Source organism: Macaca thibetana, chromosome X (genome assembly GCF_024542745.1).
Source record: "Macaca thibetana thibetana isolate TM-01 chromosome X, ASM2454274v1, whole genome shotgun sequence".
NCBI classification, from domain to species: domain Eukaryota; kingdom Metazoa; phylum Chordata; class Mammalia; order Primates; family Cercopithecidae; genus Macaca; species Macaca thibetana.
In genome coordinates, this window is record NC_065598.1 from 142,121,078 (window position 1) to 142,148,681 (window position 27,604).

At 37.0% G+C, this 27,604-nt stretch overlaps 1 long non-coding RNA gene across 1 annotated transcript in view; it reads right to left on the reverse strand.

Annotated features, from left to right (window-relative positions):
- Positions 1–26,948, reverse strand: part of LOC126945313 (uncharacterized) — a 65,567-nt gene extending 38,619 nt beyond the window's left edge. Inside the window, exons 1-2 of the long non-coding RNA XR_007722399.1 lie at positions 26,877–26,948; positions 12,233–12,302 (exon numbers count right to left, since the gene is read on the reverse strand). This is a non-coding gene — a long non-coding RNA (uncharacterized LOC126945313). The remainder of the gene's footprint in view (positions 1–12,232; positions 12,303–26,876) is intronic.
- Between the last annotated feature and the right edge of the window lie 656 nt (positions 26,949–27,604).

The following is a 27,604-nucleotide window of genomic DNA, read 5'->3' on the forward strand; positions in this document are numbered from 1 at the left end:
GACCTAAGGAGACACCAGATAGGCAGCTGAGGGAGTTACTGTGCCATCCTTTCCCCAACCCCAGGCAGTGAAGCCCACAGCAATAAAAAAGTGACCCTTTCCTTCTACTTGAAGAGAGGAGAGGGAAGAGTAAAGAGGACTTTGTCTTGCATCTTGGATACCAGCTCAGCCACAGTAGGATAGGACACTGGGCAGAGTTGTGAGGACACCATTCCGGGCTCTACCTCCAAGATGACATTTCTAGACGCACCCTGGGCCAGAAGGGAACCTACTGCCTTGAAAGAAAAGACCCAGTCCTGCCAGCATTCATCACCATCATTAGAGTCCTTAGGCCCTAATAACCAGGAGTGATACCCAAGGAGCATGCTGTGGACTTTGGCCTCTGAAGGATGGTAGCTTCAAGTATGACCAAGCACATTCCCAGCTGAGGAAGTTATGGCCAAAGACTCCATCTGATTGAGAAAAGCACAGGAAAAAGTAAAGAGGATTTGTCTTGTACCTTAGTTACCAGCTTGTATTAGGCTGTTCTTGTGTTGCTATAAAAAAAAAAAAAAAAATGTGTGAGACTAGGTAATTTATAAAGAAAAAACAGTTTAATTGGCTAATGGTTCTGCAGACTTTACAGGAAGCATGGGGCTGGCGTCTGCTTGGCTTCTGGGGAAGCCTCAGGGAGTTTTCAGTCATGGCAGACAGTGAAGAGAAAACAGGCACGTCACATAGTGAAAGCAGAAACAAGCAGAGTTGAGGGGGAAGGTGCCTCACACTTTTAAATGATCCAATCTTGCAAAAACTCATTCACTATCACAAAAAGAGTACCAAACCATTAGAGATCCTCCCCTATGACCCAAACATCTACCACCAAGTCCCACCTCCAACAATGAGGATTAGAATTCACCATGACATTTGGGCGAGGACAAATATCCAAACTACATCATTCTGCCCCGGCTGCTCCTAAATCTCATTTCCTTCTCACATTAAAAAAATACAATCATGCTTTCTCAACAGTCCCTTTAAAGTCTTAACTCATTCCAGCATTAACTCGAAAGCCCCAAGTTCCAAATCTGAAGTCTTATCTGGAAATGAGTTATTTTCACCTATGAGCCTGTAAAATCAAAACAAGTTATTTACTTTCAAGTTACAATGGGAGTATTTGCATTGGGTAAGGATTCCCATTCTGAAAGGGATAAATTGGATTTAAAAAAGTGGGAGGATACAGGCCCCATGCATGTCTGAATCTCAGCAGGGCAGTCATTACATATTAAATCTTCAAAATATAATCCCTTTTGTTTCCACGTCCCACATCCAGGACACACTGGTGCAAGGGGTGGGCTCCCAAGGCCTTGGGCAACTCCACTCTTGTGGCTTTTCAGGGTTCAGGTTCCATGGCTGCTCTTGCAGGTTGAGAGTTTGTGGCTTTTCCACACTGAGGTTGCAAGTCTGGTGGATCTACCATTCTGGGGTCTGGAGAATGGTGTCCCCCTTCTCACAGCTCCATTAGGAACTGTTCCAAATGGGGACTCTATGTGGGGGCTCCAAACCCACAAATCCCTTCTTCACAGCCTTCCCTGGGGAAGCATCAGGGAGCTTTCAGTCATGACAGAAAGTGAAGAGAGAACGGGCACGTCACATAGTGAAAGCAGAAACAAGCAAGAGAGTTCCCTTCTGCTTGGGAACTCAGACCTTCTCATATATCCTCTGAAATTTAGGCATTGGCTGCCAAGCCTCATTCACTCTTGTCTCCTGTGTACCTACAGGCTTAACACCATGTGGAAGCTGCCAAGGCTTACAGCTTGCGACTGCCAATGTGGTGGTATGAGCAGTATCTGGGGCGCTTGAGCTGAGGTTGGAGCCAGAGTTGCTGGGATGTGGGAAGCAGAACAGTGGGGACCTAAGCCTGGGCCATGAAACCATTCTTCCCTCATAGGCCTCCAGGTCTGTGATGGAAGTGGCTGCTGTGAAGCTCTCTGAAATGCCTAGGAGGCTTTTTCTCTATTCTCTTGGATAGTAGCACTTACTTCTTTTTTATTATTCAAATTTATCTAGCAACTGGTTGTTCCATAGCTTGCTTGAATTCCTCTCCCCAAAACGCTTTTTCTTTCTCTGCCACATGGCTAGGCTGCAAATTTTTCAAACTTTTACGTTCTGCTCCTCTTTCAATGATAAGTTCCAACTTTAAGTCATTCCTCTGCTCTCACATCTGAGTGCAGGCTGTTAGAAGTTGCCAGACCACATCTTCAATGCTTTACTGCCTAGAAATTTCTTCCACCAGATGTTCTAAATTAACGCTATAAAGTTCATACTTCCACAAAGCCCTCAAACCCCTAGGGCATGAACAGAATGCAGCCAAGCTCTTTGTCCCTATAACACACATGGCCTTTGCTCCAGTTCCCATTGGGTCCCTTATTTCCATCTGAGATCTCTTCAGCCTGGACTTCACTGTCTATATCAGTTTGGGCATGTGGGGCACAACCACTGCAGCAGTCTTGAAGAAGATCTAAACTTTCCTTTACCTTCATGTCTGCTTCTGAGCCCTCCAAACTCTTCCAAACTCTGCTCATTACCTGATTCCAAAGTTGCTTCCTCATTTTCAGGTAACTTTATAGCAATACTCCACTACTGGTACCAATTTTTTTATATTAGGCCATTTTTGCATTGTTATAAAGAAATACCTAAGATTGGGTAATTTATAAAGATAGGTGGTTTAACTGGCTCACAGATCTTCAGACTTTATAGGAAGTCATGTTGCTGGCATCTGCCTGGCTTCTGGTGAAGCCTCATTGAGCTTTCAATCACAGGGCAAGGCAAAGAGGGAAAAACCATGTTACATGGTGAAAGCAGGGAAGCAGGAGCAAGTGAGAGAAAGAGTTGGGTGAAGGGGAGGTGCCACACACTTTTAAACAACCAAAGCTCATTGTCAGAGGTGTTTGAACCAGAGCAACTCCATCTTGAGTGAGGGGTAGGAAAATGAGGCTGGGACTTGCCTGGCTGCATTCTCAGAAAGTCAGGCACTCTTAGCCTCTAGATGTTTACGGTTAAGGGAACAAATGAAAAATGTTTACTCAACAGACCCAGACTTGGGAGTGTCCAGATATTCCAATATCTGGAGAACAAAGGCATTCCTAATTTTGCTTTAAAGATAATAATATCAATTCTTGCAAAATACAGTAATTAAGAAAATTTATCCTTTATCACAAACCCTTGTAGCAGAGCACAACTCCCAATATGTACAAGCATGGTACCTAGGGCGGATGCGTTCCTCCTCTTACTTTCAGGAACGTCCTACTCTGTCTATGGAGTAGCTATTGTTGCACTACTTGACTCTTAATAAACTTGCTTTTACTTTGCACTGCAGACTCTCCCTGAATTCTTTCTTGCGTGAAATCCAAGAACCTTCCCTTGGGGTCTGGATCAGGACTCCTTTTCCTGTAACACATGTCTGGCGAACAACAGAAAGGACTATAGTGTGAAAACCCTGACCCAACAGGTACCTATGGGTAAGTGGTGGGGTCCTGTAACATCATGAGAACTCACTCACTATCAAAGACAGTACCAAGCCATGAGGGATCTGCCCCCATGACTCAAACACATCCCCATCAGGCCCCACTTCCAACACTGGAGATTACAATTCAACATGGTATTTGGCTGGGGACAAATATCCAAACTATATCACAGCTCAACTGCAGTAGGGTAGAGCAACAAGCAGGCCCATAGGGTCCAGGAGTCCAGGCTTAGGCCCTTGGATGGCATTTCTGCACCTGCCCCGGGCCAGAGGGGAGCACACTGCCTTAAAGGGTAAGTCCTAGGCCTGGCAGCATTCACCACAAGCTGACAGAAGAACCCTTGGACTTTAAGTGAACATCGGAAGTTGCCTGTCAGAAACCTGTGGACTGGTGGTGGTAGTTGCCACAGAGAGAGGTTCTTCTGCCTGTGAAATGTGGAGGGAAAAGCAGGAAGGCCTTTGTATTGTGGTGCGGGTGTCAGCTTAGCCACAGTAGAATAGAACATCAGGTAAACTGCTGTGGTTTTTTTACTCCAACCACTGGCTCCCAGACAGCATCTCTGGACATGCCTGGGGACTGAGGGAAATTGACATCCTAAAGGGAAGGGCCTCGGGCAAGACCCAGTGTTGTGTTGGCTTTAGGTCTCACCCAGTACAGTCCCAGTTGTGGCTACAGTGTTGCTTGTGTCAGCACACTTCCAACTCCAGGTGGCTCAGCACAGAGAAAGATACTTCATTTGTTTAAGAGAAGTAAGAGAAAAGAACAAGAGTATATGCCTGATAATTCAAATAATTCTTTTGGATTTAATTCGAGACCACCAAGGTGGTACATCTATGAGTCTGCAATAACTACAGATATTAGGCTTGAGGCCCAACTCCCTTCAAATACCTGGAAAGCCTTCTAAAGAAGGACAGGCACAAACAAGCCCAGGCTGTGAAAACTATAATAAATACTTAACTCTTCAATGCCCAGATACCAACAAACATCTTCAGGCATCAACATTCAAGGAGGTTATAGAACATTAAGCAGGCTGAACCCAAAAAGACTACCAAAAAGCAGAGGGTCGATGAGAGAATCAAGAAGAAAATTGAAAAGCAAGTTGAAACAAATGATAATGAAAACACAATATGTATAAACTTGTGGTATACAGTGAAAGCAGTACTAAGAAGGAAATGTATAGCTATTATTATCTACATTATAAAAGAAGAAAAACCTAAAATAAATGACCTAATGATGCATCTTAAAGAAACAGAAAAGCAAGAGCAAACTGAACCCAACATTAAGACAAGAAAAGAAATAATAAGGATCAGATCACAAATAAATTTCAAATGAATAAAGCAATACAAAAGATCAATGAAAGAGAAGTTGGCTTTTTGATAAGATAAACAAAATTGACAAACCCTTAGCTAGACTAAGAAAAAAAAAGAAGACTCACATAAATAAAATCAGAAATTAAAAAAGAGACATTACAACTGATAATGAAGAAATTGAAGAGATCATTAGCGGCTACTATGAGCAACAAACAGCATGCCAATAAACTGGAAAACATACAAGAAATAGATAAATTCCTAGACACATGCAACCTACCAAGATAGAACCATAAATAAATCCAAAACCTGAACAGACCAATAACAAGTAACCAGATTGGGTTGTTTGTAACATAAAGGATAAGTGCTTGAAGGAATGGATACCCAATTTTCCATGAGGTGATTATCATGCTTTCCATGCCACTACCAAAATATTTCACGTACCCTATAAATATATACATCTACTATGTACCCATAATAATTAAAAATTAAAAATAATTCAACAGAAAAGAATATTAGAAAATGTGCCATATACATCGAACAAACATTTCACCAAGAAGATATATAGAGATGGCAAAAAACACAAGATGATCAACATCTTTAGCTGTCAGGGAATTTCAAATTAAACTACAATGATATATCATAACACATTTTTTCAGAATGGCTATAAAAATAGAGAAAATACCAAATGCTAGCGAGGATGTGGAATAACTGAGTCACTCATACATTGCTTCTGGAAATAGAAAATGTTACAGCGACTCTGGAAAACAGTTTGGCAATTTCTTTTGAAACTAAGCATGTGAAGAGTGGCCAAGATTGCTGACTAGAAGCAGCTAATATGCATGGCTCTTACAGAGAGGAAGTGAACAGGCAAGTAAATACAGCACCTTCAATTAAACATCCAGGTACTCACATTTGGACTAATCAAGGAAACAACTCAAACCATGGAGAAAGGAGAAAAGGCAGGATGACAGCCCACCCAAGAGTGACAGGGAGCCAAGGGAAACTCCTCCACCCAGAGAACCTGTGAGAGAATGTGTGACTCCAGGATCCCATACTTTCCCAATAGATTTTTGCAGCCCTTGGGCCAGGAGATTGCCTCATGAACCCATTCCACGAGGGCGTTCAGTCTGACACACACAGCTACATGGAGTCTTCATAGAGCAGCCGCTCAGGAATGCACAGAGATCCAGGAGCTTTAGATACCCTGGCTTTCTGGGAGTCCTAGCAAAAGCAACTGCAACTCTGGAAAAGCAGGAGGTTAGATCCCTGTTCATACCCCTAGGAAAAAGGCTGAATCCAGAGGGCTGAATAGTGAGGATCTGTGGGCCCCACTTTTGCGGCACCTCACAGGATAAGAACCACTGGCTTGGAATTCCAGCCAGCAACCAGTAGCAGTGTTGCACCTACCTGGGACAAAGCTGCTGGGGAGAGGGGCAGGCCACCACCTCTGCTGTTTGGGAGAGTCCTAACCAACAGGGGGTGAAAGCGATGCCCCAGCATAGCACAACTACTCTACAAAAACGTGGCCAGACTACTTCTTTAAGTGAGTCCCTGATCCCGTTCCTCCTCACTGGGCAGAACCTCCCAAACAGAGCCTCCAGCCACCCTACCAGTGTTCTCCATCTGTCAGATATTTGAAATCTCCCTGGAACAGAGCTCAGAATTTTATCGGATGGCAGGCTGCCAGCTTTGCTATTTGGGTGCCTTAGCTGTTCTAGCCTTTGGGCTCTGGAGAGTCCAAGCAGACTGGGGGCAGAAGTGGTACCCCAGCACAGCAAAGCTGCCCTATGAAACGTGGCCAGACTGCTTTTTGAAGCAGGTGCCTGATCTCCTTCCTCATCACTGGGTGGAGCATCCCAACTGGGGTCTCCAGCTAACCCCACCAGTGTTCACCAGCTGACAAAGGTTTCAGGACTCCCTGGAACAGAGCTCCCAGAGGGAGGGGTGGGCTGCCATCTTTGCTGTTTGTACGACTCAGCCATAATAGCCTTCTGGCTTCGGAGTTTCCAAGGCAACTGGGGGCTGACATGGAGCCCCAGCACATCACAGATGCTCTAAGAAAACGTGGCCAGACAATTGCGAGGAGTATCTTTGAGTTTTTCTCTGGATTCTCCAGTGATCTAATGTCTTTCGTTTTCTCTTGATTTTTTACATTTTTTATTTATTTATTTATTTATTTATTTATTTATTTATTTATTTATTTTTTGAGACAGAGTCTCGCTCTGTCGCCCAGGCTGGAGTGCAGTGGCCGGATCTCAGCTCACTGCAAGCTCCGCCTCCCGGGTTCACGCCATTCTCCTGCCTCAGCCTCCTGAGTAGCTGGGACTACAGGCGCCCGCCACCTTGCCCGGCTAGTTTTTTGTATTTTTTTAGTAGAGACGGGGTTTCACCGGGTTAGACAGGATGGTCTCGATCTCCTGACCTCGTGATCCGCCCGTCTCGGCCTCCCAAAGTGTTGGGATTACAGGCTTGAGCCACCACGCCCGGCCGATTTTTTACATTTTTTAATTTCAAAATTTTGCCCTCAAATGTGTGGGTATTTTTAATTGTTGATCAGACTTCTGTATGTGAACATGTATGACAGATGGATATTGTAAATGTCTCCATGAAGAATCCATCAGCAATACTCAAATTTTAGGCAATTCTGCAGGACATATGACTCAATTTTTAAATTAAATACATTGCAATAAAATAAATAAAATAAATCCATTGCAATAAAAATGAGATGGAAGTGAAACCTATACATTAAAGCACACATAAGAGGTATTAGCCAACCACAGTTGTGGATCTTCTTTGGATCCTGATTCAAATAAACATTTCAAAAACACATGCCATTTGTGAGAAAAGTTTAAATTTGGATCCTAAGTGGATATTTAATGATATTAAAGAATTATTATTTTAAAGCATGCTAATCGTATTGCAGTTACGTTTATAAAAAGTATTAACTAAATGTGATGTGGTATCATGGAACACAAAAATAAAAATCTAGTGGAATCCGAAGTCTGGAGTTTAGGAGTGATGTATTAACGTTAGCTTCTCAGTTTTGACAACTGCATTATGGTAAGATATATGACCATATATATATAATATAATATATATAATATATGGTAATTATTGTATAATATGGTAATATGATATATAATTTATATATATAACCATATATATTATATTAACAATGTAAGAAACCGAGTTAGTATACGGAAAATCTGTGTACTATTTGTCATCTTTTCTGTAAATCAAAAATTATTGCAAAATAAAAGTTTACTAAGAAAAGGAGGGTTTATCTCCATAAAGGCATATATTGAGACATTTATGGGTAACATTATATGATTTATAGAATTTTCCTCAAAATGATATGTGGGGCAGAGAAATAGGTGGGATTATAGATTAAACAAGATTGGTCATAAATTGTTATCTGTTGAAGCTGGGTTATGGTTGCATTTGAGTTCACTGTATTATTCTCTTTACTTCTGTGTATATTTAAAGTGTTCTATAATAAAAATAAAATTTGAAGTTATATACGTGTTACTTTATATAACTTTAAGTTACATGCATAATTATAGTTATACATTATATAACTATAATTATTTAAATCAATACAACCCTTTCCTAAAGAGAAATGTGCAAATTTCCAAAAGGGTTGTATTGATTTACATCCTTTACACTTCCCTTTAGAAAACAGCATCTACTGGCTGTGAATCTGGTAATGGCTCATTCACATCAACTTTCCATCTGAGAACAATTACAAGGGGGTTGAAACGGAGGACAGTTTAAGGATCCTAAGAGGCTACTTTGAAAAACCCTCTGCAAATCATTTGAAAAACTAGATTATGTGGGTATGTTTCTAGGCAAATAAAAGTTTTTAAAATTGGTCTCAGTAGGAACAGAAAATCTAAACAAACCAACTACCACAGAGGAAATAGAGAAAGTATCAGAAGAGCTTCTCTGGCATGAAAACAAGATGTTTTTACAGGGAAATTCTGTCAAACATGTAATGATTAGATTATTCCAACATTATTAAAAATATTCCAGAGTTTATAAAAGAAGAAAAACTTCCAGATTTGTTTCCTGATGTGTTTTAACATTAGCCAGGCAAATAACACAACAAAGAATTCACTAGTACTGTACATTAAATACATCATTTCCAAATGGGTATTATTGCAGATATGCAAATATATTAATAATTCAATATTAGAAAATGCATTAAGATAGCACAGCATTTTAAAACAGCTAATGAAAAAATATATAATCATCATATATACATGAATGGTTTTGATACACCCATTCATTCTGAAAACTGTCAATAAAAGAACAATGGATGGGGTTACAATAAAAAAGATAAGATAGATGGGAAACCTATACATTAACCTATATATTTTCATATATATTAATGATACCTATGTGTATATATACATACACAGATATGCATATATGTATATATGTATATGTATGTGTACATATATGTATATATGTTTGTATATACACACACACATGCACACACTCACATAATACGTATACATATACATATTTGTCCAACATCTTACTTACCATTGGGGGAAAAATCAGAAACTTTTTCACTAACATCAGGAACAAGATGAGAAGCCCACTATCTACACTACTATTTAACATTGTTTTGATACTTAATTTAGGAATATGTTTTAAAATTTCCAGATGGATTATATTATTTTCTGATTTGTTATTTTCTAATTATATTGCATTATGGTGAGAGAATTATGATATATAATTTATATATATTTTTTAACTTATTGGGGGTTTTTTGGCTTCAGATATAGTCAGTTGTAGACAATGTCTACATTAGTTGAAAGTAAAGTGAACTCCTGTTAATGGAGTTCTAAGTGCTATATATAAATGAATTTCTACTCTATTCATAACATAGCTTAGGTCTTTTATGTTACTTAGTAAGTATAAGTGGTCTTGAACTCCTGACCTTACGTGACCCGCCTGCCTCAGCCTCCCAAAGTGCTGGAATTACAGGCATGAGCCATCTCACCTGGCCTACAATTTAACCTTATTAATCAATTTTTCCTTTGGGATTTTGTTGTATGTATATTTTCAGTAGCAAAATTTTATATCAGAACACAATGGAGCAACTAATTTTAAAAACTCAAGAAATATGAATCAAGAATTTTATATTGAGTCAAAGGAAACGGAAGAAAGTGAGGGGCTCTTTGCTAAGCATATTTCCTAATACCTAAGAAAAGGCAAATCCTGAAGTTGCTTGGGAAATATGCAGAGTCTATTTGCAAACAGCAGCTGAAACTAGAAGGGATTTTTGCACAGTCCACTTTGTGGGTAAGTTCAAGGAGCTTGTTTTAAGGTCAGAAATGAATAAAGCAGTCAGGGTCCTATTAACTCTCAAAACTAACCCGCTGAACTTTCTTCTGAATCTTTATCTTTTTCTTTGCGTCTTTTTAAAGTTTATTCTTCTCAAATTTTATTTTCCTTAAGAAGCATTATTCCATGTTTAATTAATCTTATAATCCTTTTAATATAGTCTTTATTTCTAAAATTACTTAATTACTTTCAGGGTATAATCACATCACCCTAAATTTGTGCAATTCACATTTACATTATTTTTATATATCTTATATTATTTTGTTAATTCCTTTTACCTTGTTTTGAAATCTTAGGTAACATATTTGTTTTGTGGTTGTGCCTTTCTCTGAAAGCTTTTATTGCCTATACTGATACTATTCTGTTCATGTATTACATAAATTTATTATTCTATTATTATTATTATTATTGTTTTTTGAGACGGAGTCTCTCTGTGTCGCCCAGGCTGGAGTGCAGTGGCACCATCTCGGATCACTGCAACCTCCGAGTCCTGGGTTCAATCGATTCTCCTGCCTCAGCCTCCCAAGTAGCTGGGATTACAGGCATGTGCTCTCACACTCAGTTAATTTTAGTATTTTTAGTAGATATGGGGTTTTGCCATGGCTGGTCTCGATTCCCTGACCTCAGGTGATCCACTCACCTTGGCCTCCCAAAGTGCTAGGATTACAGGCGTAAGCCACTTCGCCTGGCCTCTGTTTATTAAATAATACATTTCTATAATACTCTCTCATGATAATCTGCTGTTTGTTTTTATGTGAAATTCATTTTCTTAAACTTGTAGGAAGGTGGTAGATTAGATTACCTTGCTTCATGGCTATAAAGTTCCCTTTCTTTGATTTTTGCAATGTATTCCAAAAAAAATGACCATATACTTACTATGATCTCCTGACTCTCTTCCCTGACTCTCTTCCCTGCTATATTAACTACCTGCTTCCTTTGTCTCTGGTGTCCCTGTTTTTCTGAATTGGGATACCACTCCCAGGGATTGCTCTTCAATCTAGGGTTTTGGACTGATTGATACATTATGGATGTATTTTTAAGTTATATCCAGCAAGATTTGCTAATAATGAACAGAAGAAAAATCTTAAACTACAAATGTAGGAATATACAGAAATAATTATTTGAGCAAAATGGAAAAACAGATTATAATTAAAAATAAAACACTACCATTTGGGAACTTCTTTAAAAAACTTACTACTCATTAGGTATAGGGTGTAAAAGAAAGAGAGGATTAATGAAGATGCCAAGGGATTTGTCCTGAGCAGTGGAAAGACCGTTTCCTTTAATGAGTGTGTGAGAGATGAACTGAAGAGCAAGTTAGAGTGGAGGAGGGGCAGGGATTGGAAGTGAACATTTAGGCATATAAATTTTGAACAATACATTAGACATAAAAGTGGAGATACCAAATTAAAAACTGATATGAAATTCAGAGAAGCTATCAAGGCTGAAGATATACCTATATTTGGGCAATGTAAATAAATGTATGGCTTTAAAATTATAATGCTAGATGAAATCACCAAGGGGATAAAAGGAATGTATGCTAATAAGAGATCCAAGGAGTAATCTTGAGTCACTCCAAATAAAGAAAACTAAGAAGGGGGGCTAGTGAAACAAGGGCAAATTGAGAGTAAGATGCCTTAGAATGCCTTAGAAGTTACTGGAAGAAAATGTTTCCAGGAGGAGGAAGTAATCACCACCTATGACAAATGCTACTGATACCTACATCAAATAAAATCTACTAGTCCATCTCACCAATGTACAGATGGAGAAACTGAACCCCCGAGAATGCAAGAAATCGTTTCAGCATCTCAGAGCTAAAGGCAGGCCTAGTGTTAGCGCTCATGTCACCTTAATCCTGATCTCAAGCTGCTGTTGTTTCTCATTAATCTTCAGTATTCAATCCACCAGCTTTCCATCCTAAGAAGTTTTGAATTAACAAGTTGATATATCCAAAACTATAAAATCTTTAGTCAATATGAATGATTATGTCTACTTTTAACACTGCTAATTTAAATCTACAGAGGGCTTTCATAAAAAGCCCTCCTTAAGAAGTAGAAAGATACTTACTAGATCATCTGAAATCTCATAACACCAGATAGCCAGAAGACCAGGGTGCAGTGGATTACAAAAAGCAATTCTAAAAATAAAAAGAGAAAACATTAATTAACCACGTTACATCTTTTTTTTTTTTTTTTTTTTTTTTTTGAGCAGGGAGTATCATCTGGTGATACTGTCAAGATGGTGAAAGTAGGTGTTAGTGTCAGCTCTAACATAGTTACCAACCTACAGACACCAAGGAGATAGTGCTCCAACACAGATTTTGTAATTCCAACGTGAAAAATAAAAATTGGCCTGGCACAGTGGCTTATGCCTGTAATCCCAGCACTTTGGGAGGCCAAGATGAGCAGATCACTTGAGGTCAGGAGTTTGAGACCAGTCTGGCCAACATGGTGAAACTCTATCTCTACTAAAAATACTAAAATCAGCAGGGTATGGTGGTACGTGCCTGTAATCCCAGCTACTGCGGAGGCTGAGGCAGAAGAACTATCTGAACCCGGGAGATGGAGATTGCAGTGAGCCGAGATTGTGCCACTGCACTCTAGCCTGGGTGAAAGAGCAAGACTACGTCTTAAAAGAAAAAAAAAAAGGAAAAAAGAAAAATAACAAAGTTAGTGAAAACAATTACATCTATTGAAACCCTTCCCAACAGGGCTGGGATTAGTCAGTAATGTTTTACTAAAAAAAGACTTGAAAAATCTCTAGACCCATTTGAAATACTTCACTTTTCTGTTGATGTAATTAGCCTTTCTATTACATTTGAATTGGCCTTTACACAGCGATATATTTTTTTACCTTGTTTGTCTCATGCAATTTACATACCTCCCTGAGCTTCAGGGCATTTTTTTCTATTTTGGAAAAAATAAGATTAATAATACAAAAAATGCAGAGACTATAACAGCAAAGACTTAGGTTAATATTTTTCCGTACTTACATACTTACGTCATATTTTAAAAATATAAGCCACTAAATATTCCTGATAAAAATTGTCTCTAGAATTCCTTCCTCAATCCCATTCTCCTACCTTAGCTTTTCCCTGGAGGAAACAACTGAATTTTATGTTTATCCTACCAATCCATACACACACACACACACACACACACACACACACACACATATATATAAAACGGTCACACATATTTTTAAATTACACAAATGCTTCCATACTATGTATATCTTCCTACAAATTACCTATTACCCCCAAATTAGATTTTAGAAATCTATCATTGTTGATGCATAGATCTAATTCATTATTTTTAACTGCTACATAACATCATACCTCAAAAATATACCAAACTTTCTCTGTCCATTTTCCTATTGATGGACATTTAAATCATATCCAATCTTTAACTAGTACATACTGCACTGCAGTGAACTTATGATGTGTACCTCTTTGCACTCAAATAGGAAAACTTCCACAGAAATCATATCTAGAAGTAGAATTGCTGGGTTTTAGTGTATGCACATATTTAGATTTTCTAGCTATTTCCAAATTGTCCTCTGCCAAAAAAATTGGCCTAATTTATGCACTTATTAGAAGTATATACTGGTTATTGACAGATTTTATAGTTTTGCCAACATGAAAACTATAAAATAGTGTTTCACTGATGCTTATATTTTCCTTTTCCTAATTAATATACAGGTATAGCATATTTTCACATACTTATTCCACAATTTTCTCTATTATAAATTACCTATTTGTGTTTAGTGCCTATTTTTCTCCTAAATTGTTCATACTCTTCTTATTCACTTGTAGAATGTTGTCATATATTTTGGTTTCTAGTCCTATCTTCATTGCATATGTTGGAAATATCTTCTAATCTGTCATATGTCTTTCAACTTTTTCATGGTATCTTCTTTTTGTCATATTAATGTTTTAAATTTTGATGTAGTATCTTTTTAAAGAAATCTTTTAAAATAAACTCTCTTTACTCACAAGATAACTCTTTCATATACATATTTTAAACATATTTCATCTTTTGTGGTTCACATTTAGATTTTAATGCATTTGGAATTTTTTAAAAAATATATGGTGGGTTTGAAACAGGGATTTAATTTAGGGTTTTGTTTTTCACTTCTCTGGTAACCAATTATCCAAAACCACCACATGTTAAATAGTCATTTGTTTCTCTACTAATCTCTAATACTAACTCTGATACACACCAACTTTCCTTATATGTGTTACTGATGAATTTTCTTTTAAAAGTATAAAACTGCGACATTAACATATTGATCTGCTTTATTATAGGGAATTCTTAAAAGGCCTGGGTGGGCCAAGAGTGAGAAACTGAAACACTTTCATACAATCCTCTAGATGTGTCTTTTGGTATTTACCCTCTGGTTTCAAGATATCTGTCAAGTTAATAGAAAACTGCATTGTAAGATGATGAGAACCAATTTCAAGGTAGGTGGCAACAGGAGACGCCCCTTATACTGTGGAGAGGCCGGGGACACTCATTAAAGAGATGAACTATAATTAAGTTATAAACCAAACCAAGGTCACTCACCAGCAGTGCATCTTTGAACAAAGTACTTGATATTTCTGTCATCTATTAAACGGTCATAATAATGACTCTACTATAGGATGGTTATGAGAAATAAATGAGACGTGTGCAAAATGCTTATGATGGTACCCTACATATAACAATAGTTTGGTAAATGTCTGTTTTCCCCTAACAACGGAAGAATGCTTACTGTTGCATTTAACAATTAATTCTGTTCACTGAATTTCATAACTATCTCTCCATTATTTTGACCGTGTCCACTCCCCTATCTGCTGAGAAAGTTCTGACATGTAAAGATTTTAGGTAACCAAGGGGTGGACTTACCATCAAATGCTGTCCACAGAAGTATTCTTAGAACAGAAATGTGTCTCAATTAGCTTTTCCAAGCCAGGATTCACTCTTCACCCTCAGGAGGTACAGCAGGATGCTAGTCCTGTAATGGTTCTCACACTTTTGCGTCTATCAGAATCTCCTGAAGGGCTTGTTAAATACAAATTGCTGAACCCTGCCTCAGAGTTTCTGGTTCTGTAGGTCTAGGTTGAGATCTAGGAGTTTCCAGCTCAATAACAAGTCCCCAGGGGATGTTGGTGCTGCTGGTTGAGGAGACCACATTCTGAGAACCACTACTCTATAGTATCACTACATGTGTGTTATTGCTATTAAACACTTCCTTGCTAACGTTCTCTTTGAAAATGTGCTGCACTGGAGAAACTTAGTTACAATTCGCCATGCAATGACCATTCATACAAATCTAGAGAAGATTTTAGAAGAACATATTGTACTATAATTACGTTATTTGAAGTCAATTTGGGACACTGTTTGTAAAAAGTAGCTATTTAAAATTGCGGAGCAAATAAATTGTTGGGTTTCCAACTGGGCAGAAAATGTAAATTCCTGTAACACTACATTTGTTCAATTCATTTGTTAAGAGAAGCTACAGTGACAAATTCAATGTGCTGTATATTTTACTCACAGCGATCTCATTAATACTAAATCTTCAATGGAATCATACAAGCAAAACAACTGGATTAGAAGTAATGCCTGCTGGGACTAGTTTTAGATAATGGAAAACAAAAAGAGAATCTGCTTCTGGTAAAACGTAAAACCCTGAGATCTAATCAGTCTAAGAGACAGCTTGGTCATAGTTGAAATAACATTGCACATATAATCAAAGAACTGTTTCTAATTGCTAAATATTTCACTAAATAGCCATATAAACTTGAACAAGCATCATAACCTGAAAACTCGAATTTTCAGTTTTCTTATCTGTAAAGTGGGAATTATAATGCCTAACTTATAAGATTTTTGTAAATAATATATATATATATATATATAAATCCACTTCCTAAACAATACATACAAATCTGCTTCATAAACTATAAAATGCTATCAATATTTAAATATCATGTGTCAATCAACAATGTATTAAGGCACATAGCAAGTTACTAATACCTGAAACTTTCTCCTCCACAAAAATAACTGAAAGGGGCAAAGCTGACATCCCCAACTCTCCCAAGATTAGTGTTGGCAGATTCAACAAATGAAAATACAGAATGCACAAACACAAATTTCAGATGAACAACAAATAATTTTTAGTGTATTTCACGTGCAATAGTTGGGATATACATATAATGAACATTTTATTCACGATTTACCTCAAATTCAAATTTAACCCTATATCCTGTGATTTATCTGGTAACTCTATCCAAGAACTTCCTAGAAATGACTCAATATTTCCACTTTCCTTAAACCTTTAGACCCTTCTGCAACCCCTGGCCCCTAACTCTTGCAAGTGAACAAGTTCTTCTCCCACATCATGGAAAAAAATGTTCCTTAGCCTAGGCCAATACCCACAGCACTTATACCACCTCAATAGACACGTCTAATTTCCAGAGTTCTTCCTTTGCCCCTACTGTTACCATGAATCTTTCATTTTCAGCTGTCTCACATATGATGACATACTAAACTAATGTTGTTCCTCACAGCCATATTGTGAGACCTTCAGGCAGGTGTTACACTATGCTGATTGAAACTATAAAGAAGCTAAAACACTGAAAATTAAGTGACGTAGGCAATATGGGGCTGAGCAAGAACTAAGTGCCTTTTCTTGAATCTTTACCCAGACCTCATTCCCTTCTACACACATTGCCACTCCAACCCCTGATACCCTGATCACAGCCACCACCAGAAGGAAGGGGAAAAAAGGAGTTGTTATCTGGTCACACTGGAAGAAGTGAATTAAGAAGTCAATAGGCATTACTATGTATAAATGAGAACTAATTGAATGAAGAAATTGATGACACCTGATATAATGGCTGAAGGTAAAACAAAGCCATCCATTCTAGTTGCTGCATCCTGAAGATTCCAAGCTCCACTTGAGGGCATCCAAGCTTTTCCATGACTCATTAAGCATACCCAACTTATTCATATGGGATGTTCATCCATGCATGCAGAAGAAAAAACAACTAACAGCAGGGTTTTCAGTACTCAGCATAGTAAAAAGCTGTTACATTTGTGTTCCCAAAGCTTTTTTGGATGTTGTTGACTCAGTATGGAATTTTTAGTTACCCTTGTACATAAAAAAAAGAAACTAAAAAGCCCTATTTCAAGGTATGAAATAGGATTTCAAGCTATGGTGGAGTGTTCCACAGGGAAGTATCAAGTACATGCTGGATTTATTGTCATTGTCTTTAGTATTTTTTTTTCTTTAAAATTTTAATTGTTATGAATATATAATAATTATACATACTTATGGAGTACATGTGATATTCATATAATTATCTCATGAAAGATACCTCCTCAAGCCTTAAGAGAACCAATATTGTCAATACCTCCTAAAGCTCCGTTTTTTCCTTTAATTTCTCTTAAGTTCTAATAAGACAAATATTCAAAGTCTAGTACATACCTGAATGAACAGCTGTGTAAAGAGCATACAAATCCTACAGAATAATGACCTTCCAGCTTACCTGCATATTGAAATAAGTTGTATCAGAGGCATTTAAACTAGAGCAACTCCATCTTGAGTAGGGGCTGAGTGAAATAATGCTGAGACTTGCTCAGCTGCATTCCCAGTAGGTTACACTTTCTTCTCTTTTTTTTTTTATTATTTATTATTATTATTTTTTTTGAGACAGAGTTTCACTCTCGTTTCCCAGGCTGGAGTGCAATGGCGTGATCTCAACTCACTGCAACCTCCATCTCCCAGGTTCAAGAGATTCTCCTGCCTCAGCCTCCCGAGTAGCTAGGATTACAGGCGCCTGCCACCATGCCCAGCTAATTTTTTGTATCTTTAGTAGAAATGGGGTTTCACTAAGTTGGCCAGGCTGGTCTTGAACTCCTGACCTCAGGCAATCCACCCACCTTGGCCTCCCAAAGTGCTAGGGTTACAGGTGTGAGCTACTGCACCCATCCCTACACATTCATAGTCACAGGACAAGATAGGAGGTTGGCACAAAATACAGGTCACAAAGACCCAGTTGATAAAACAGGAATCAATAAAGAAGCTGGCCAAAACCCAGCAAAATCAACGTGGTGATGAAAGTGACCTTTAGTTGTCCTTACTGCTCATTGTATGTTAATTATAATCATTAGCATGATAAAAGGCACTCCCACCAGTGCCATGACAGCTTGCAAATGCCATGGCAACGTTCAGAAGTTACCCTATATGGTCTAAAAGGGGGAGGAACCCTCAGTTCAGGGAATTGCCTGCCCCTTTCCCAGAAAACTCATGAATAATTCACCCCGTTTAGCATATAATCAAGAAATAACTATAAGTATACTCCGTCAAACAGCCCATGCTGTGGGCCTGCCTATGGAGTAGCTACTCTGTATTCCTTTACTTTCTTAAGAAACTTGCTTTCACTTTACTCTGTGGACTCACCGTGAATTCTTTGTGAGGCCCAAGAGCCCTCTCTCTTAGGCTGTGGATTGGACCCCTTTCCAGTAATAGTTGGGGAGCTTTAAGACTGTTCAACCTCACCTCCTCCACCCAACCCCTTTTAGGTGGGATGTAGTCTGGTCGTGAACATACTTATGTAAAAGCTCCCTGTGTCATTAAAATATGCAAACAAGTTTGAGAACCATTAATTTAAGAAATGTTGGCCGCAAATTAGAAATAATTGAGAAAGCTTTTAAAACTCCTCAATGTCCAAGATAGATTTCAAACAAATTAATTAAAAATATCTGAGGGTGGGACCCAAGCATAGAATTTAAAGCTCTCTAGGTAATTCTGATGGGAAGCGAGGGTTGAGAATCACTGTTTTGGCTTTAGTGCCTTTTCATGCGATTTTCTTTGCACTTAAGATCAGAGGAGAACAGAGGACAACTATTTGTTGACCTTTTTAACTCATTTTCTTTTTTTTGGTTTTTTTTTTTTTTTTTTTTTTTTTTGAGGCAGAGTCTGGCTCTCTTGCCCAGGCTGGAGTGCAGTGGCCGGATCTCAGCTCACTGCAAGCTCCTCCTCCCGGGTTCACGCCATTTTCCTGCCTCAGCCTCCCGAGTAGCTGGGACTACAGGCGCCCGCCACTTCGCCCGGCTAGTTTTCTGTATTTTTTAGTAGAGACGGGGTTTCATTGTGTTAGCCAGGATGGTCTCGATCTCCTGACCTCGTGATCCGCCCATCTCGGCCTCCCAAAGTGCTGGGATTACAGGCTTGAGCCACCGCGCCCGGCCTTTAACTCATTTTCGACTGAACACAGTGAATTCTGATTCAGATGGAGTGCTCAGAAAGTATTTCATGCATGACTGTATTTGAAGATCTTGCCATATTGAGGGTACAGGAAGTTTAATATATAAATATACTATCCTGAAATCATGACTGATAAAATATCATATATTATGTGTGTGTGTATATATATATACACATATATATACATATATGTTTTTACATATCATGTATACTATATGTATTGGTAGATACTAATAACATTAGTTATAAGTTTATGATGTCAACGTAATGCATTTATTCTGAAACTCTAAATTTTACTTTTCATACTGCTAAGGATTAAATAGGGGTGCTCATATTTACTTTCTATATTTTCACCTAGCAGTCAGTGATCCTCTACTTTGGTCATTAATCTAGAATTGTCAGATTTAGCAGCAAAAGAAACAGAAAAGACTCTCAATTATATTTTAAGTTCAAATGAACAACAAATAATTATTAGTGTAAGTATGCTCTGTGAAATATTTGGGGCATATTTATACTCAAAAAACACAAAATGAAAACTAATACAAAACCAGCTATTGTTTCTTTGAAATTTAAATGTAACTGGACATACTATATTTTATCCTGCAACTTGAAACTGCTGCCCATGCAAATGTCTTTAAACTAAAAAGCAGAAAAGTAAAAATAATAATAAACATTAAATAATGGTTACATTACTGATTAGATGTTATATTTTTTCTTTTTCTCTTATATCCTTAGATGTTATCTTTTAACATTCGTCTTACAGTTTATAATAAGAATTTTATTTATGGACTTATATTTTAAATTCAATGTCTAATGATTTTATAATCACATTGAGCACAAAGCTTCTAGTTTAGGACATAAGGTTCCACATTCAAGAAACACACTGAAGAACAATATGAAAGCATATCAAAGTATAAATCTCACAGGCAAAGGTAAATATATGATCAAATAATACAGAACAATATAACATCACAATAGTGGTATGCATATTATCAATAACCCTAACATAATAATTTTAAAAACATTAAGAATAACTGTAACTGCAAAAAATTAGTAATAGATTCACACTTCTTTCAATGTACTTGATACATATATGTTGAAATATAGTTCTTATTTTAAAATGTCATTGATATGGGCAAACCAAAAATATAAGATACTACTTTAATAACTTGCTAAATATAAAGAGGACTTACTAATACATTTAAGAAAAGAGGTTAGGCAAACCACTTGTTCTTGAAATGTTTCCAATTCTATAACAGCGACTACATGAGAATACGGATATCTGCCTCAGCATTAACTACATCAGTGTTTGGGTCTTTCGACTGGCAAAGTCAGTATCACAGGAGAACTTGTTAGAAATGCAAATTCTTAGGTGTCCACCTAGACATACTAAATCAGAAATTCTGACCCAGATGAGGGTGCTTTAAAAAGAGGATTCTGTTGTATATTAAAGTTTGAGAACAAAGGTTTTAATCCTGCCTCTGTCATCACCAAGCTGAGTTATTTACACAAATCACATCCTTATGGAATTTCAAGTCCATCATGTCTAAAAGAAGATAGATGTTATTTATCTTGCAGACAGCATAGAGGTGATGAACATGAAAGCATTTTGTAAACCTAAAATACCATGGAAACATGAGCAACCTATTATCTATAGCATGTGGAAACATTTTTAAGTTTTTTAAAACCCGTAATAGCATGTATTCAATGTGTGATAAAGTAAGTATGCATGTTTGTTCTTATCGTTATTTTGGAACATTTTAATTATCAAAGAATAGATAATGAAAGAAAAACATACTCAAGATTAAAATGACCTTGGGACCTCAGTTGTTGATTTTAATTGCTCAAAGCATCCAATTTAATTGTAAATGTTTTACCCAGGCTTATATTACATATTACCGTTTCAAATAGAACAACTGCAATGAGGACTTTTCCTATATATGAATGTTTAATGGGAGAGCCTATAGAGGAGATCAGGTTTACTGGATTCAAGGGCTGACTCTGCTGGTTCCCTCACTATGAGTTTAGGCAATTACCTGCCCCTCTGTGTATGCCGAAGGGTTTTACGAATTGAGCTCTGTGAATTTTTTAAGTTCTAAATACTATTATGGGCATATTTGAACATCTTTTAAAAACATTTTATGAATACAAAGTAGTTGTGCATATTTATGGGGTACATGTGAAATTTTGATATAAGCATAAATGTGTAATGATCAAATCTGGGTAACTGGATATTCATCACTTCAAACATTTATCATATCATTGCGTTGGACCTCTTCCATTTACAGCACCTCAGAGAAAATTATTCTGTTCCCATTCATATTATATTAAACTTTTAAGGATTCTAAGATATCTTTCTTAGAAACTGCAGGGGATTGTTACAGAAAAACGAATCTCTAAATGCATTTATGTATCTTATTTTTTTTTCATTTTCAGTTTATTCAGATCAAACATTTTATCTGACCAAACTTATAAGACAAAGACTTAGAAAAACGAGCTCTGAGCTCAGCACACTGCAGCTGTGTCTCTGCTTCCTGAAACTTAATCTCTACTCCATGGAGACAAAAGATTCCATTTAGTAAGTGTATTTTATTGCCACTTACAGGAAAAACTCTAAAATATTATTTAGCTCTTAGAGATAAGGATGAATGATTTAAGTAGAAAACCTCAACATCAGAAGTAAACCTTTTGCAATATATAATCAAAAATCAATACTTTGAGCAAAACATATCGGCTCTGAACATGTAAAGCGATAAGAAAGAAAAAATATTAATTAATGCATATGCATATATCCAGAATATTTTATTGACTAATAGAGGAGTATCCACTTGTTGCTCCAAAACCTTCAAGAGTCCTTGGTCTTTAGAAAAATGCAATATGATGTTGATATCTATATTTCAACACTTTTAAAGCACTATTGTAGGAAGGTGCATATAGTAAATTTTCTCATTAGAGAACCATTTTTTTGACCATGTGCTGTAGTTCATTTTAAACTTAAATAGGAATTATTATTAGCCTAGGTCTACAGAATGCCATTCAGACAAAGAAATTTATATATAAACATATATATACGCACACATATGTACATCATCACCATTATGCAAATGGACTTTCTATATTATGTTTTCACTTTTATTTAACACTTATATCCACATTTTCTTCTAAAAATTATCCTAACTAGACAAACAGGCAATATATGTTTATTGTGTCAACCGTGTGCTTAGTTCTAGGCTATGCTCCTGTGTATGTAGGCCACCTTTTTTAAATTCATTCATTCACTAATGAACACTTAGGTGGATTTCATATCTTGGCTGTTGTGAATAGTGCTGCAATAAACATGCAAGTACCGATATCTCTTTGACATACTGATTTCCTTTCTTTTTAAATATATACCCAGTAGTGAGATTGCTGGATCATATGGTAGTCCTATTTTAAGTTTTTTCAGAAATCTCCATACTCTTCTCCATAGAGGTGTGCCAATTTACATTCCCACCAACAGTGTGTAAAAGTTCCCTTTTCTCTGCATCCTTGCCAGCATCTGTTACTTTTTGTGTTTTTGATAATAGTCATTCTGGCTTCTCACAGAAAAAGAATACATTGACTGATGTTAGTCAAAAGGCTCCCTATCTGGTTAAAATTCCCATTGTAAATTAATTTTTCTATGGTTAAAAAAGTCTATTCAAATATAGAAATTTTAATTATGATTGGCTGTGTTTGTGAAAAACTTTCTCTTAGAGTCTCTAGGCTATGAACAAGTCATTTGGAGCTTTCCCCAAAAATATTACTTTCTACAACTGAAAAACCTATGGCCAGCATATGAATTTTTGTTTTTTGAGGCCTCATGTCTGTTTTTAGTAGATTTTGGTAAAATAAACAGAATTTAAGATTTTCCATTTTAACAATTTTTAGTGTACAATTGAGTGGAATTTTAACTATATGCACAATGATATATAATTACTACCATTATTTATTTCCAAAACTTTTTCATCACCCTAAACAAACTATGTAATAATGAAGCAATAACTTACCACTTCTCCCTTCCTCCAGCCTCTGATAACCTCTAATCTACTTCGTTTTTATGAATGTGTCTATTCTATGTGTGAAATGTTTTTGCAATCAGAGTTATCTGAGGATTTTTTACAGATAAAGATGGAAACAGACTGCTTGATACAGCTCTGGATACTAATTATACATGGTTGCTGTTTGACCAACACTTTCAACTGAATGTGGATATTAATACTATCATATCACTAGAATAACAAATTCAGACTCAATATAATACAAGTAACAAAGAACAATTAAATATATCAAGTGTAATGGAATAAAGAAAAATGAGGGTTTGGAAATTCACGTGGAACTAGATTTCGCCTGGCTCTGCAATTTACTGGTTGTGTATACATGAACAAATTATTTAACCTCTCTGAATGTCTCTTTCATTATCTGCATAATGAATGAAGTTGCTGATGACTGTAAAAGAGAAAATACCCAAAGTGATCTTCATGAATCAATTAGTCTATTAAGTAAGGCAGATAAGTCAGTGATAAGCTTGGTCATCCAAATCTTTCTCAATCAGGTCCAATATTGCATAGCCTTACTTGCCATTCATTCTCTTTCAAAATGCTCAGAAATTTTAGACCCAGGAGAAGGTCAGGTACAGTTTCTAGGAATCCCCTTATTCCATTCTCCCTGTAAAATGTATTTGACACAAACACTGAGAGTGGGATGCAGGAAAACTGGCGTCTCATTTTGTTTTATCTCTGTCTTTATTTTGTGACCTTGTCCAAGTCAACCACTTTCTTTATAAAATGACCACACTGTACCACAACTGTATTCAAATTATTATATAAAATAATAAAATACATTGTGAAAAAAGGTTATTTTGAAGACCAAAATAAGATATATTATGTAACTGATGCAAAACTCTAGATATATGAAGAGTTTGGTTTATAAAACAAATTTTTAAGAAAATATAGTTTATGTTAAAGGGGTGAGAGGAGATAAAGAAAAATTTTATAAGTTTCAAGTTTATCTTTACATTGCATTTTATTTCATTTTACAAATGTACTTGTTAATAAAAAAAAAAATCGCATCCAGAAAACCCCAAAATATCATAGAAGTTGGTAAGATAACTTGTGTTTGTGCAATAGCAACAATAGGTAGATTCTGAGCAGTGATGTGCTGGAGCCAGCTTGCATAGTCATGTGAGAACAGACTGTGCAAATCTTTTCCCAATTCCACATTCAGTGACATCATGCAGTTAGCTTGAAATTATTCATGGTGAAGTATTCACACCAAGGAAATTGGAAAATTATAGAAATCACGATTTTTATTTCCAGAGCGTCATCAGCATATCATTAGTTCTTGACCACAGTTTCTCACACTATGGCTATGGGAAGAAATGTGGAGATACACATCCTTACTGGGATTGAGACAGTAGGCAAAGCTTTCTTTAAAATCTGGGAACACTTTTGCTAGTGGTAGTGCTTCTCACTTTAATGTGCATAAAAATAACCAGAAGATTCATTGAAATGAAATTCCTGATTCAATAAATCTACATTGGGACCTGGGATTATTTGTTTTTTGTACTGTCCCCAGTGACACCTATGCTGGCCTAAGTATCACGTGAGTAGCAAGAAGCTATAGTACATCTAATTAATTTCCTTCAGCGGAATAAGGCCCTCTTGGAGCGGGCGGAGGAGGCTGCTTTTTAAAAAAAAAATTCTTTAGTTATTGGTGGTGAAACCAAGCTCTTGAAAACGTCGACATAAATGATTTGTAGTCATTGTTTTAGGAGTAGAATAGTACCAAAGCATATTCTATTTCTTCAACAAAATAGGCAACAATTTATTCTCCCTAAATAATAAGCTAATTATTCTACTAAAAATTAAAGAGAAATTTTATGCTACTGTTCTACTGCCTGTTAAGGTCACCCCGACCAGACTGTTCCCTTCCCCTCCCACAGGCCTTACAATAGAGTCACTTCCACTCTTCGCACAGCTACCCCAGGGCAAAAGACACACACCCCCCACCCCAGCCACTTCACGGACCCTGTTTGTCCAGACAGTTACAGGATAGAGTTAACATGTCTGTTAACCTCTCATAACAAAGCTGGCAAAAAACCATCTCCAGGAGGCGGTCAGGACACCTACACCTCTGACTCAGCTCCCCAACCCCGACCCAGTCCTCCTGCACCCCCAACTCAGCTCCCCCACCCTGACCCAGTTCTGGCCCTATAAAACCCTGCTATAGTCTGTAAGCGGTGCTGCCTCCTCTAATTGTGGTGAGGCAGCCAAGCAGCTCAATAAAGCTTGCTTGCCTGACTTTGGGTCTCCTCATCCTTTCTCTTGGCTGACCTTACACTACCCACTCTCAAAACTCACCAGTATCACAGAACGAGCAAAGTAGACTGTGTAGTGTGTTTTGTTCTGGGGGTGGGAAGTGGATGTGTCTTCAAAGGCAAAATAAAATGACCACAACCATAATACAAAATTTTTGAGACATGTCTACAAAACACTATGAAACATAAAACAAAATAAGGCAGAAGACTCAAAGTACACACTTTACACCTCAAGAAGTATTCAGTTGCTTCAAAATAACTACTACTATGTTTAGTATTGAATTCAACAACACTTTTGAGGAATGGGCAGACAACCAGAGAAGGAGAGAATACCCGTGCAGAAACCCAGCTTGGCACTACAGAGTGGTCCGAGAGATGGCGTTGAAGAAGAAACCATACTAATACAACTTGTTTATCTATTATCTAACCTTATATCCAGCTGGAACTGTCAGAGGTGAAATGGAATAAATGTGTTTCCCCTCTGTCGTTTATTCCACTTCACCTCTGTGAATGATCAACAACTTGAATGCCAATAACTAAGAGAAGACATGCCACCAGGTGAAAAGGACAGACATTTGTTTTGAAAATTTGCCCCAGAAAATAAACGCAAATTAAAGATACTGACATCCTCATATCATTATTTTTTCCCAACCCCAAAATACGGCTGGCATTATTAAAAGATGAGTAATTATCTCAAAACAGAAAATATTAAATTATCAAAATAAATTTCAAACATTACTTTAATTAAAAAAAAATAAAGGAACAAAAGGTCAATTAACAGCACGTATCACAAGAATTCTCCAAGGAGTTAAAAAACAGATAATTATTTCTCCATAGTCTCAAAAAATTACAAATGGCATGAGTTGGATGGCATGAAGGAGAGCTACGATAAAACAGAGGTTCGAAACTTAGATTACATGGTGATAGAGGGAGATAAAAGCTAACAGAACTCAGAAAATAAGTGGAAAAGAGAAAATTAAACAGCAGAGATATAAGATCATATTAGAAGCAACAAAATTACACATAAGCATTGCTGAAAACTGTAAGGCCTGATGGAAAGGCATGAAGAAATTACACAAAATAAAGCAAAAGAAGGAAAAGATATTAAAATATTAAAAGCAATACCTGAAACCTTGACAAAAGATGTTCAACTCACACAGAACTGCTGTTCCAGAAGAATGAAGCAAACTACATGAAGGTTAAGTCTTTAATATAGGGATAAAAAGAGATATTGTATCTCTGAAAAAAAGAAAAAAAGGTACAGAACCTTCAGCATGTGGACCTATCTGGAAAAAGTTGCTGAATTTCAAGGATAAATAAAGATACATGTGGGGAGTCAGGAAGAAAGAACAAGTCTTTTACAAAAAGGGTTCTATTCTCTACTTGCCAGGACAGATTAACTGAGGCTAAGGTTCCTCTCCTGTTCCAAAAAAGAAACAAAATAGAAACAAAAACCGAAAACTAGAAAACTGTACAAAATATAAGAAATAATTGTTTGCAGACAATGGGCAACAAACAGTTCAGTACTGTGATCCACCAAATAAAGAAAATTAAGTGGAGCACTAAGACCACTATAGTATACCTGGAGGCATTTCTGGACCACGGAACAGGCAGGGAGCAAAGAAACTTGTACAGTGGTCTTGCTGAGTTAAGAAAGCAAGTATCAGAGTTTGGGAAAGATGAAGCATGTAGAAATAATAAAGCAGACAACCACAGAGACAGGAGATATGCAGAAGAAGAACTGCAGATTTCCTCAGAGGGATCCCCTTGAGTTTTTGGTTGAATATTACACTGTACCTGTGTTGCATGAAACTTTAAGATAATAGATAACAAATTCTGGAGATTGATAAATT